This window comes from Ochotona princeps, chromosome 20 (assembly GCF_030435755.1).
Source record: "Ochotona princeps isolate mOchPri1 chromosome 20, mOchPri1.hap1, whole genome shotgun sequence".
Lineage (NCBI taxonomy): Eukaryota > Metazoa > Chordata > Mammalia > Lagomorpha > Ochotonidae > Ochotona > Ochotona princeps.
In genome coordinates this window covers 40,429,491-40,439,545 of record NC_080851.1, presented here as the reverse complement: position 1 = coordinate 40,439,545, position 10,055 = coordinate 40,429,491, and positions in this window count along the sequence as shown.

Sequence of the window (10,055 nt, the reverse complement as noted above, 5' to 3'; positions counted from 1 at the left end):
ACCCACCTGCTGCAGCAGCACTGAGAAGCTGTCGAGAGAGTAGCACCTCTCTTCTTCTTCCCATTCTGCTCCTGCTTCCTGATTCTTCCTTCAATGAATACTGGCCAACACGAGACCCCACTGGGTAATACGTGTTCCTGGACTCTATGATTGGGAACTGCTCAGCGTCCGAGGACATCCATTCACACATCCCTCCTGGGAATACAACTCTTTGACCCTTCCCTTGCTTTCTCGGCTACTCACTCACACTGCAGCTCACTGGTGCTCGCACCAAAGTGCTAGTTCTCCGACCTCTCAGCGTCCTCACTTGCTCAATCCTTTCCCGATTCACCAGACTCCACAATCCGTCAGCTCAGCCAGTTGCCAACAGCCTTGTCCTCGAAGTCATGTTCATTTTGTACTTGACTGACACCGTGCTAAGCCTAGATCAATCTGGGGCTCACACATCACTTTACCTACACCTGAGCCACTTGGACAGCCAGAAGAGATGGAAAACTAAGAGCCCTCAAACTCCCCGCCCTGGGAAAACACACTCACTCACTCACTCACTCACTCACTAACAGCCCACATCAATGACAACTGGAACCTGAACATTTCAACCTGATCATCTCCTTCAACATACTGCCAGCTTCGTAGTGCCTGGCCTTCCATCTGTTGACATGGAAGCAACGTTCCTCCTCAACAACTGACAACATCCATCCTCCTGAAACGCACCTACACTCGCTATGTGGCCACTGAATGGTGAAGAGTGTGAGATGGCACATTTTGAATGCACAACGTGTCAGATGCTTCATATCCATTAAGTACAGACTTCACCAACATACTAATGGCCACCATGGGGAGCACTGGCTGCTGCTCTCCTTTCTAATCCCGCTTCCTGCTTCCAAACCAGGAAAACCAGCAGAGGCGGGCCCAAGGTCATCAGACCCTGCAAACACACGGCAAACTCGGAACACACTCCTGGTTCCCAACGGCCTCGATTTGGCTGTGGTTTGTGTGGAGTCGGGCAGAGGATGCAAGCTCTCTTGGCACTTCTTTTCTCTGTGTGACTCTGCTACCTCTCCCCTAAACAGCAGCTACTCTCTAAAACACAAACAAACACAAGAATCCAGAAACGAAACACGCAGCCCACACACCCCTGCCGCCTCTCCCCTATAGCCCTGCTTTTCAGGTAAAGAAAAATAAGCCTTACCGAATCCCCGATTTCCTAAACAAATATGCCATGGCTTGTCCAACGATACAGTGTGTGAACGTGCCCACTGCGATGCCATCACCTCTTACGCCATGCCATCGCAGCCATGGGCACACTGATCCAAGGGTCCAAGATCACCTCTGACCCTCATGCTCACTCTCATAATGCTTGTCCGTTAAATCGTACAAACGACAACAACACAACAGAAACCCAATATGGCCACCGGATCTCCGCATGCTTCCCACGCCCCAAGAGACAGCCTTTCCCGAGGGAATCTCTTATCAATGTCTTCCTTGTCTTTCAAAAGTTCTTCCTCTTGTCCACTCACCATGGATACCCACATACCTAGATTGGCCAACTTCAGACAGTGCCATGAGGCTGTTGAAGGAAATGAGTGACGGGAAAACAGTAGTTTGGCTCGGGACATCTTAGCCAAATGCAAGTAGGACTGGCTGAAAGGTGGGCAAACACTTGGCTGCATCCAAAAGTGTATCTGAAAAAATCCCCCAGCCCCTTCCACAAAACTCATTTTCCTTGGCCTTCCATTTCCAAAGCACGGGCAGAAATGACATCAGACAAGACAGTTCACGGGCCGTGGCCCAGCATTTGTCACACGACCGTTCATTCTCCAGTCACCTGGTTCTTTGTGAATGGTAGGTGAGAAGAGTCAAGCAATCAATGTCCCCCAGCGCCACCCACCCCACAGCTTTCTCTTTGTTTGTTGCTTATCTCAAGTTACCCACAAAAGCCAAAAGAGTCAGGAAGAATGAGGCCAAACAGGATCGAAGCAGCCTTACACTCACTAGGTAGTAAATAGACTAGGACTGTACAACAGCTGCTCACGAAAGACCATTTCACCGAGTCCTTTTGTGGACAAGGGAAATCAGGATCATCTTCAGTAGCAGCCAGCATAACTGGTTTCTATCAACTAATAGAGAGTGAAATAATGCCCGTGTTAGTGTAAGAGGGAAAAAGGAAGCAAGTGGTTTTCTCAAGTATTACAATCTGTATGCAACTGCCCCTCATTCAGGTGATTCACGTTAAGGCTGTCTATGGCTGGTTGGCTCCCTTCCCAATCTGAAAAGTCATGCTTCATTCCCATGGCATTAGAGCCAAAATCTTTGGCTCTTGCTTACCCTCTTGTGACTAGATGAGCCATGGTCAGGTGAGCATCTCCTTCACGTACAAAACTAGTGTTTCAACTTCGTAGCTTTCAAGGAAGAGGGGCAAAAAAGCCCTGACAAACCAAATCACATACCTCCTACATGTGGTGGTAGTGGCCCTATGTCAGGAGCACCCGTATGCAAAACTGTGGAAGCACGGGTGGCTGGCCACGTTCCTGCAGGGGGGTGAGCGTGAGGAGGCCCTACCCTCCGGAATGGATTCGCAGGACCGGTTGGCCCTGGGGGTGGATGAGCCGAAGTTGTTGCTGCTTGGCCAGCACCTGGTTCTTTCCCCTCGCAGGGAACTGCTGATGCACTTATGGTGCTGCTCTGTAACAAAATCACATAAATCCGACATCACTAACAAGAAAAAAATGCAAAATTCATACACAAATAGTTAGGGACAGAATGCAAAGAAATCCATGATATACAGAGAAAGTGCTCCAGAGAAACATCAGATGGGTTTTAGCGATCGCAACTGTGTGGGGAAAGAACAGAAAGCAGGTTTCGTCAACACAGCAATATTCTGGCTAAGGAGAATGCACAGACACAGGCCAGGAGAACCCCGATGTAGACTACCTAGCACGCTTATCCCGAGAAGGCAAAGAACAAGTGGGCAGCTTACTCCAGATGTGGCTGAGGAACAAACTGAGAAACTCAGGAAAGTAGATTCTCAAAACATTATGCCCAATGATTCCAATGTACATCCGAAGGGGGGAACCAAATGCCCTGCTACACTGGTGTACTCCCTGAGAGGTGTTGACTCAGAAAAGAAACAGATTTCTAGAGAAAACAAATGACCCCCTGGTCATTTGTTCTGTCTGTTCTGCAAAAAAAGGAGGGATCACAAAGCTCCCGCACACACACGGGTAAAATTACACTGTCAGGACTTACCTCCAGTTTGTCTTGGTTAGCTGCTTGGTTGGAGTCTTGCTCGGAAAATAGGTTTGGACCTACACATTATTAAAAAGAAAGAAAGAGAAAAAGGAAACCATGAACATCGTGGGTCTTAGCATTTTGTTCTTGGGACGTTTCTGGATCGCAAGGGACACTGTGATATCTCCCACATCCAGGTCGGTGCATAAGCCAGCTTGACACCTGCCTCCTTATCCATGGCCACAAGAATACCCTGAGGCCGCTGGAACTCCTGCTATGCCAAATGCTCTACAGCCAAATGAAGTTGAGGTCTCTGCAGCTGGCACTTGGCAACCCACCTGCTGCAGCAGCACTGAGAAGCTGTCGAGAGAGTAGCACCTCTCTTCTTCTTCCCATTCTGCTCCTGCTTCCTGATTCTTCCTTCAATGAATACTGGCCAACACGAGACCCCACTGGGTAATACGTGTTCCTGGACTCTATGATTGGGAACTGCTCAGCGTCCGAGGACATCCATTCACACATCCCTCCTGGGAATACAACTCTTTGACCCTTCCCTTGCTTTCTCGGCTACTCACTCACACTGCAGCTCACTGGTGCTCGCACCAAAGTGCTAGTTCTCCGACCTCTCAGCGTCCTCACTTGCTCAATCCTTTCCCGATTCACCAGACTCCACAATCCGTCAGCTCAGCCAGTTGCCAACAGCCTTGTCCTCGAAGTCATGTTCATTTTGTACTTGACTGACACCGTGCTAAGCATAGATCAATCTGGGGCTCACACATCACTTTACCTACACCTGAGCCACTTGGACAGCCAGAAGAGATGGAAAACTAAGAGCCCTCAAACTCCCCGCCCTGGGAAAACACACACACTCACTCACTCACTCACAATAGCCCACATCGATGACAACTGGAACCTGAACATTTCAACCTGATCATCTCCTTCAACATACTGCCAGCTTCGTAGTGCCTGGCCTTCCATCTGTTGACATGGAAGCAACGTTCCTCCTCAACAACTGACAACATCCATCCTCCTGAAACGCACCTACACTCGCTATGTGGCCACTGAATGGTGAAGAGTGTGAGATGGCACATTTTGAATGCACAACGTGTCAGATGCTTCATATCCATTAAGTACAGACTTCACCAACATACTAATGGCCACCATGGGGAGCACTGGCTGCTGCTCTCTTTTCTAATCCCGCTTCCTGCTTCCAAACCAGGAAAACCAGCAGAGGCGGGCCCAAGGCCATCGGACCCTGCAAACACATGGCAAACTCGGAACACACTCTTGGTTCCCACCATCACAACGGCTTCGATTTGGCTGTGGTTTGTGTGGAGTCGGGCAGAGGATGCAAGCTCTCTTGGCACTTCTTTTCTCTGTGTGACTCTGCTACCTCTCCCCTAAACAGCAGCTACTCTCTAAAACACAAACAAACACAAGAATCCAGAAACCAAACACGCAGCCCACACACCCCTGCCGCCTCTCCCCTGTAGCCTTGCTTTTCAGGTAAAGAAAAATAAGCCTTACCGAATCCCTGATTTCCTAAACAAATATGCCATGGCTTGTCCAACGATACAGAGAGTGAAAACGCCCTAGACATGGCTGCATCGCTTGTTTTGAAATTTCGTGTTTCATGTGGAGCAACTAACACCCCCTCCCTGTTCAAGCACCTTGGAAATTAGTGGAAATTGGCTCAAGTCCACAAGCCCTGGACATTCCTGTTTGAAAACACCAGATTCTCCTTGCTCCTGGCTTCATCCTTCCACACACCATCGCATCGCAGTCATGAGCGGACTGACCTACGGGATCTAAGATCAATTCTGTCTCTCATGCTCACTCCAATACTGCCTTTCAGTTAAATCCAAAACCAACAACACATAATACAAAAGAAATATTGCCACTGGATACAACCATGCATCACTCACCAATATTTTCATTGACTTTTGAATGTTCTACCTGCTGTTGATACCCTGTGAATAAATACAACCATAGATTGGCTAACTTCAGACAGTGGTAATATGTTTGTTGAAAGAATTGTGTGACATGAAAGCAGTAGGCTTTTTCAGAAAATCTTATTTTAATGCAGTTAGGACTGGGTCAATCATTGGTGGACACTGGGTATATTGTGATTTTTATATTTTAAGTACTGTTATTAATTTAATCAGTTCAACTATTTTCAATGTATCACTTGAGAAAATCCTTCAACCATCAGACTGTATTGCATTTGGAGTGGTTTTTTTCTCCTTATTTTTATCTTTGAATTTGTCTGGTTGTCCAGTAAAGCCTGGTCCTTTCCTTTTTATATGCACCTCTTTGCTAAACTAAGAGATGCTTCTTTCTCTTAACTTCATAGTGGATATGGCTGTTGCTGCTAATTTTAGGGAGAAACAATTTTTTTTCTGTTATCTTACCTAGCTTTGTACAAAAGTTATAAATCTTTTCTTCAAAGGTAATGTAAGAATTAATTACATATGAACACTTTAAACCTCATGTCACATCTTTATTTATTCCTGTTACATAAAAATGAATGAAATACTTTCTTTTTTCGTGATACTATCCCTGCTGGTAGTTTGATTAAATAATAAGGTACCTTTGTTGAATCTGCACGTGTATATTCATCTGTGAAAATGTATTTAACTCTGAATTACATAAATACATTTGGATAATCAATATATATTCAATACTTACATTCGATGTCTACTCTCACAGGTTGCAAGCAATAAGTGCAAGTTACCGATTAATTCAGTAGCTAACAAGGATAGTAATAATAGCCTAAGTTGAACTTTTTGGTAATACTGCATACCTGGTTGAGCAATCTCCATTCTCTGTTCCTTTTCCAAACAATTTTTTTCTTGCTACATTTTTTTTAAAATTACATTGCACTATGTGGCACAATTTCAAAGGCTCTGGAATTCCTCCAACACCTCCTCCCTGTACCCTCCCACCATGGTGGATTCCTCCACCTTGTTGCAGTATTACAGAACAATCCAGTCATGATTCTTTCATTGCAATCATACACCAAGCATACAGTCCAGCATCTTACTGTCCAGATAAATGCAACAATTTCTTGGGGAGACCATCTCTCGTCTGAAGGTAGAGCTGGCAGAATATCATCCCAACCAATTAAAAGCCACAACATAACATCAACAACAATTTACAACATTACTGAATTAATTGGCAATTAATATGTTAGAAAATGCAAGTTCTTAATCACATCCTGTGACTTCTTCATTGACATTTCTATTTTAGTTTATACACAACCGGCTGCTATACACCTTTAAATGGCTATAGGGTACTATTCAGCTGTCTCGTGTCTATTTTCATTTTAGTATTTAGTAGTTTATAGTGTTGAAGCATAATTTTGCTGAATGTGGCAGATTTTAGGATAGTCTAAGCTGGCTTATAATTCTAATAAGGCATATGTCAACAGTTGAGGCACAGAACCATTTTAGGAAGGGTGTGCAGAGAAATCTTCAATACCTTAGTTAGGAGTAACTAATCTTTGTGTCCCACCTAGTAAGGTATATGTGAATCCACGCTGTTTCCTGTCTGGTTCGAAGCTTTCCTTGTTGTTCTTTGTCTATTCTAATTTTCTTGTATGTTTGTTTTGGGGGGCTCCAGAGTGAACCTGATGGTCATTGCAAGAGAGGGTGGGGATCCAAAGCTGTAATTAAGTAAGGACCAGAAAAAGCTCTTCTCCCTAGTCCCGAAGGAATTTTACTGTTCTTCTGTTTCTGAGGTCTGCTCAGGGATCCTGCCTGTTGTTCTGATGACTCTGGATCCTGTGAGGAAGGATCTGGGCATCTTCCATCCCATGTGTGAGAGACAAATGGGGGTGGATGACCTTAGAGTTCTTGGTCTCCAAAGGCACTCTAATTCCCCGTGGTCTCCTTGGCAGTTGCGATGTAGTCCTTGATGAGAGTACTGATAACCCTTAGTGAGGATCCAGGAGTCTCCAGGGTTGGGATACAAGCCTCCTAATGTCTACCTGCTCCACTCTTGGGTCCACCCTGCTCTGTGCATATGACCGCCTGTTAAGAGGTTATCAGGATCGCTGCCAATTCTCCCTATATGTCTTTGTACACAAAAAACCATGAATAGCTAGAAACATCCTGAAGAATAAAAGTTAACAGGGGGAATCACAGTTCCGGACCTTTGGACATATTATAGGGTGGTGGATATCAAAACAGCCTGGCACTAGCACAAATATATAGAGGAGGAACAATGTAGCAGAATACAAGCAACAGAAGGGAACCCACACAGATACAGCCAAATAATCTTTGACAAAAAGACAGACAACAATCCAGGCAAATGGGAAGGTTTCTTCAATAAATGCTGTTGGAACAACTGGTTAATAGTCTGCAGAAACAAGAAGATAGACCCACATCTCTCACCATACACTAAGATCAAATCTAAATGGATAAAAGACCTAAATCTACATTCAGAAACCTTCAAACTTTGGGAAGAAAATGTTGAAAGCACCCTGCAAGATCTAGGTGTAGGCCCTGACATTCTAAAAAGGACACCAAAAACAATAGCAATCAAGACCAAAATAAACAAGTGGGACTTCATCAAACTAAGAAGCTTCTGTACAGCAAGGGAAACAATCAACAAAGTAAAAAAGCAACCCACAAAACGGGAGAAGACCTTTGCACACTACATAGGTGATAGGGGGCTAATCTCCAGAATAATTTTGGCATTGTTTTTATGACCACAGAAAATATTGTATTTTAATTTCAATCACATATTCAAAAATAAAAGCAACATGATAAATCCATGCTTGAATAAGATATAAAGATTAATAATATATTTTCATTTAGACAAAATAATGTAGCTTATTTATCTATAAAAATTGTATTATCCTGATTATCTTTGTCTCCTAAAATGAAAGCTTACTCTTCAAGAGTAGCTTAAGTTTTTTTTTTTTTTTTACAATGGAAGCCTGACATTAAAATGTTCATCTATTTTAGCGCCTTTTAAGAAATCAAAATTAATTTGACCATTTCTTTATTAACTTCTACAAAACAATGTAAGTGTTCTTTATGTAATTTGTATTAATCTGTTTGAAACAATGTATGGTTCCTATTATAAAGTTAGGTCAATTGACTTGCATGTCAGACCAACTATTCCTCATGGATGTGCTGTATTAAATGGACCACATCATTTTTTATAAGCCATTCATTTTTCTAATTTGCTTATTAGAAGATGAAACCTGAGAAAGTAGAAAATGTGCAGAAATCTGGAGTGAGACATAGTTCCAAATAAGGACAGATTCAAAGGATTTCTCCCTAATGTGTCTACTCAGAGGACTAAAGCTGCAAATCAACTAGCTACTAAGTAAAAATTACAACTTCAAAGATTCTGAAAGATTAAGTTTGTTATTCAGACCAAAAACCTTACACACAAAAGATTCATAGCTCCTTCCAAGGTGATCATTCATTGTGGTCCCAATGTGTAAGAGGACTGTGAAGTGGGAAGAATTAATAGGAGTAAACTGAAGATGGAGAAAGATGATAGAAACAGGTAATGGGCAAAAAGATAAAAAATGCACTATAGTATAACCTCTAAGAAAAATGTATATATGTACAAATATGTGTATATATTTGATGTCATACAGCTCTTTTTCCAAAGGTAACTAACTCACAGTAAGTGTAAGGAATCTGTGTTTTCCAGATGTGTATTTTAAATATTATTTTAAGAATGGGATGAAAATACAAAGGAAAGTGTTCCAGCATGATGGCTCAATTGGCTCCAACCTCCCCTTTGATGTGCTGGGATTCCACAAAAGCACCAGTTCTTTCATAGCTTCATTTAGCTATACTACAAAGTTGGAATCCCATTTCCACAATTACCATTGAGTAATGTTATTGCCATTTTAAAGGTTAAGGTATGTTCTGACCATTAACTAACATTATTTATGTTGCTACCAGACAGAACTGAATCAAACTTTGTTCAAAAAATAATTATTATACTTAAGTTAACATAGAGGTTAAGCAAAAATGTGCTGGATATAGTTCAGAGTGGTAGGAAGTTTTAGGGGACATGCAGTTTGGTTTTGTTTAGTTTTTAATGACAGCATGCTTTTATATGTTTCAGTTGATAAAGATTGCAAGACAGAAGCACACCTGCGCCATTTATGAAGTGCTTCTGATTTGCAAAATAGAAAACACAAAATATACTCTAAGGCAACAGAACTTACTTTTGATTCATCAGTGAATAGTCAATTTATACATACTAATTAAGCAATTTTTCTGTAAACAACCAAAAGGTCTACCATTTTGCAAACTACTCTAAAATAATGGTTATCCTTCCAAAGTAAAATTCAATGATAAAAATCAAAATTAAACACTACAAAAATAACAATTCTTAAGCATGCAATATTTCATTCAGTGTGACTGACATAAGTCCTTTACAACATATTGAACCATTATTTACCCTCCCCAGGACTTATTCATTAGATTCAGATAAAAATTTATTCTATGTGGTTTCCCCTTTCCAATCTTGTTGCTGCTTCAAATTTGTAATAATTTGATATTTTTAAAATACAGAAAAAAATTAATTTTAATGAAGCTTGTCTCCCCAAAATGAATTTTGTAACTTTTTAAGGTTATTAAAATGTGATTCTATATAATTATAAATTTATTTTCAATGCCACAGAAATTGAGTTAAGCCCCATATTTTAATTACTTACCAAAATAGTTTGAGATCATTAAATATGCTAACTCAACAAAGAATGGATAGAGACATAAAATACATCTTACGATAGCAATATAAAATATATCTTATAATAGTCCTCTTTTGCTTTAATTATTGCAGCCAGACTC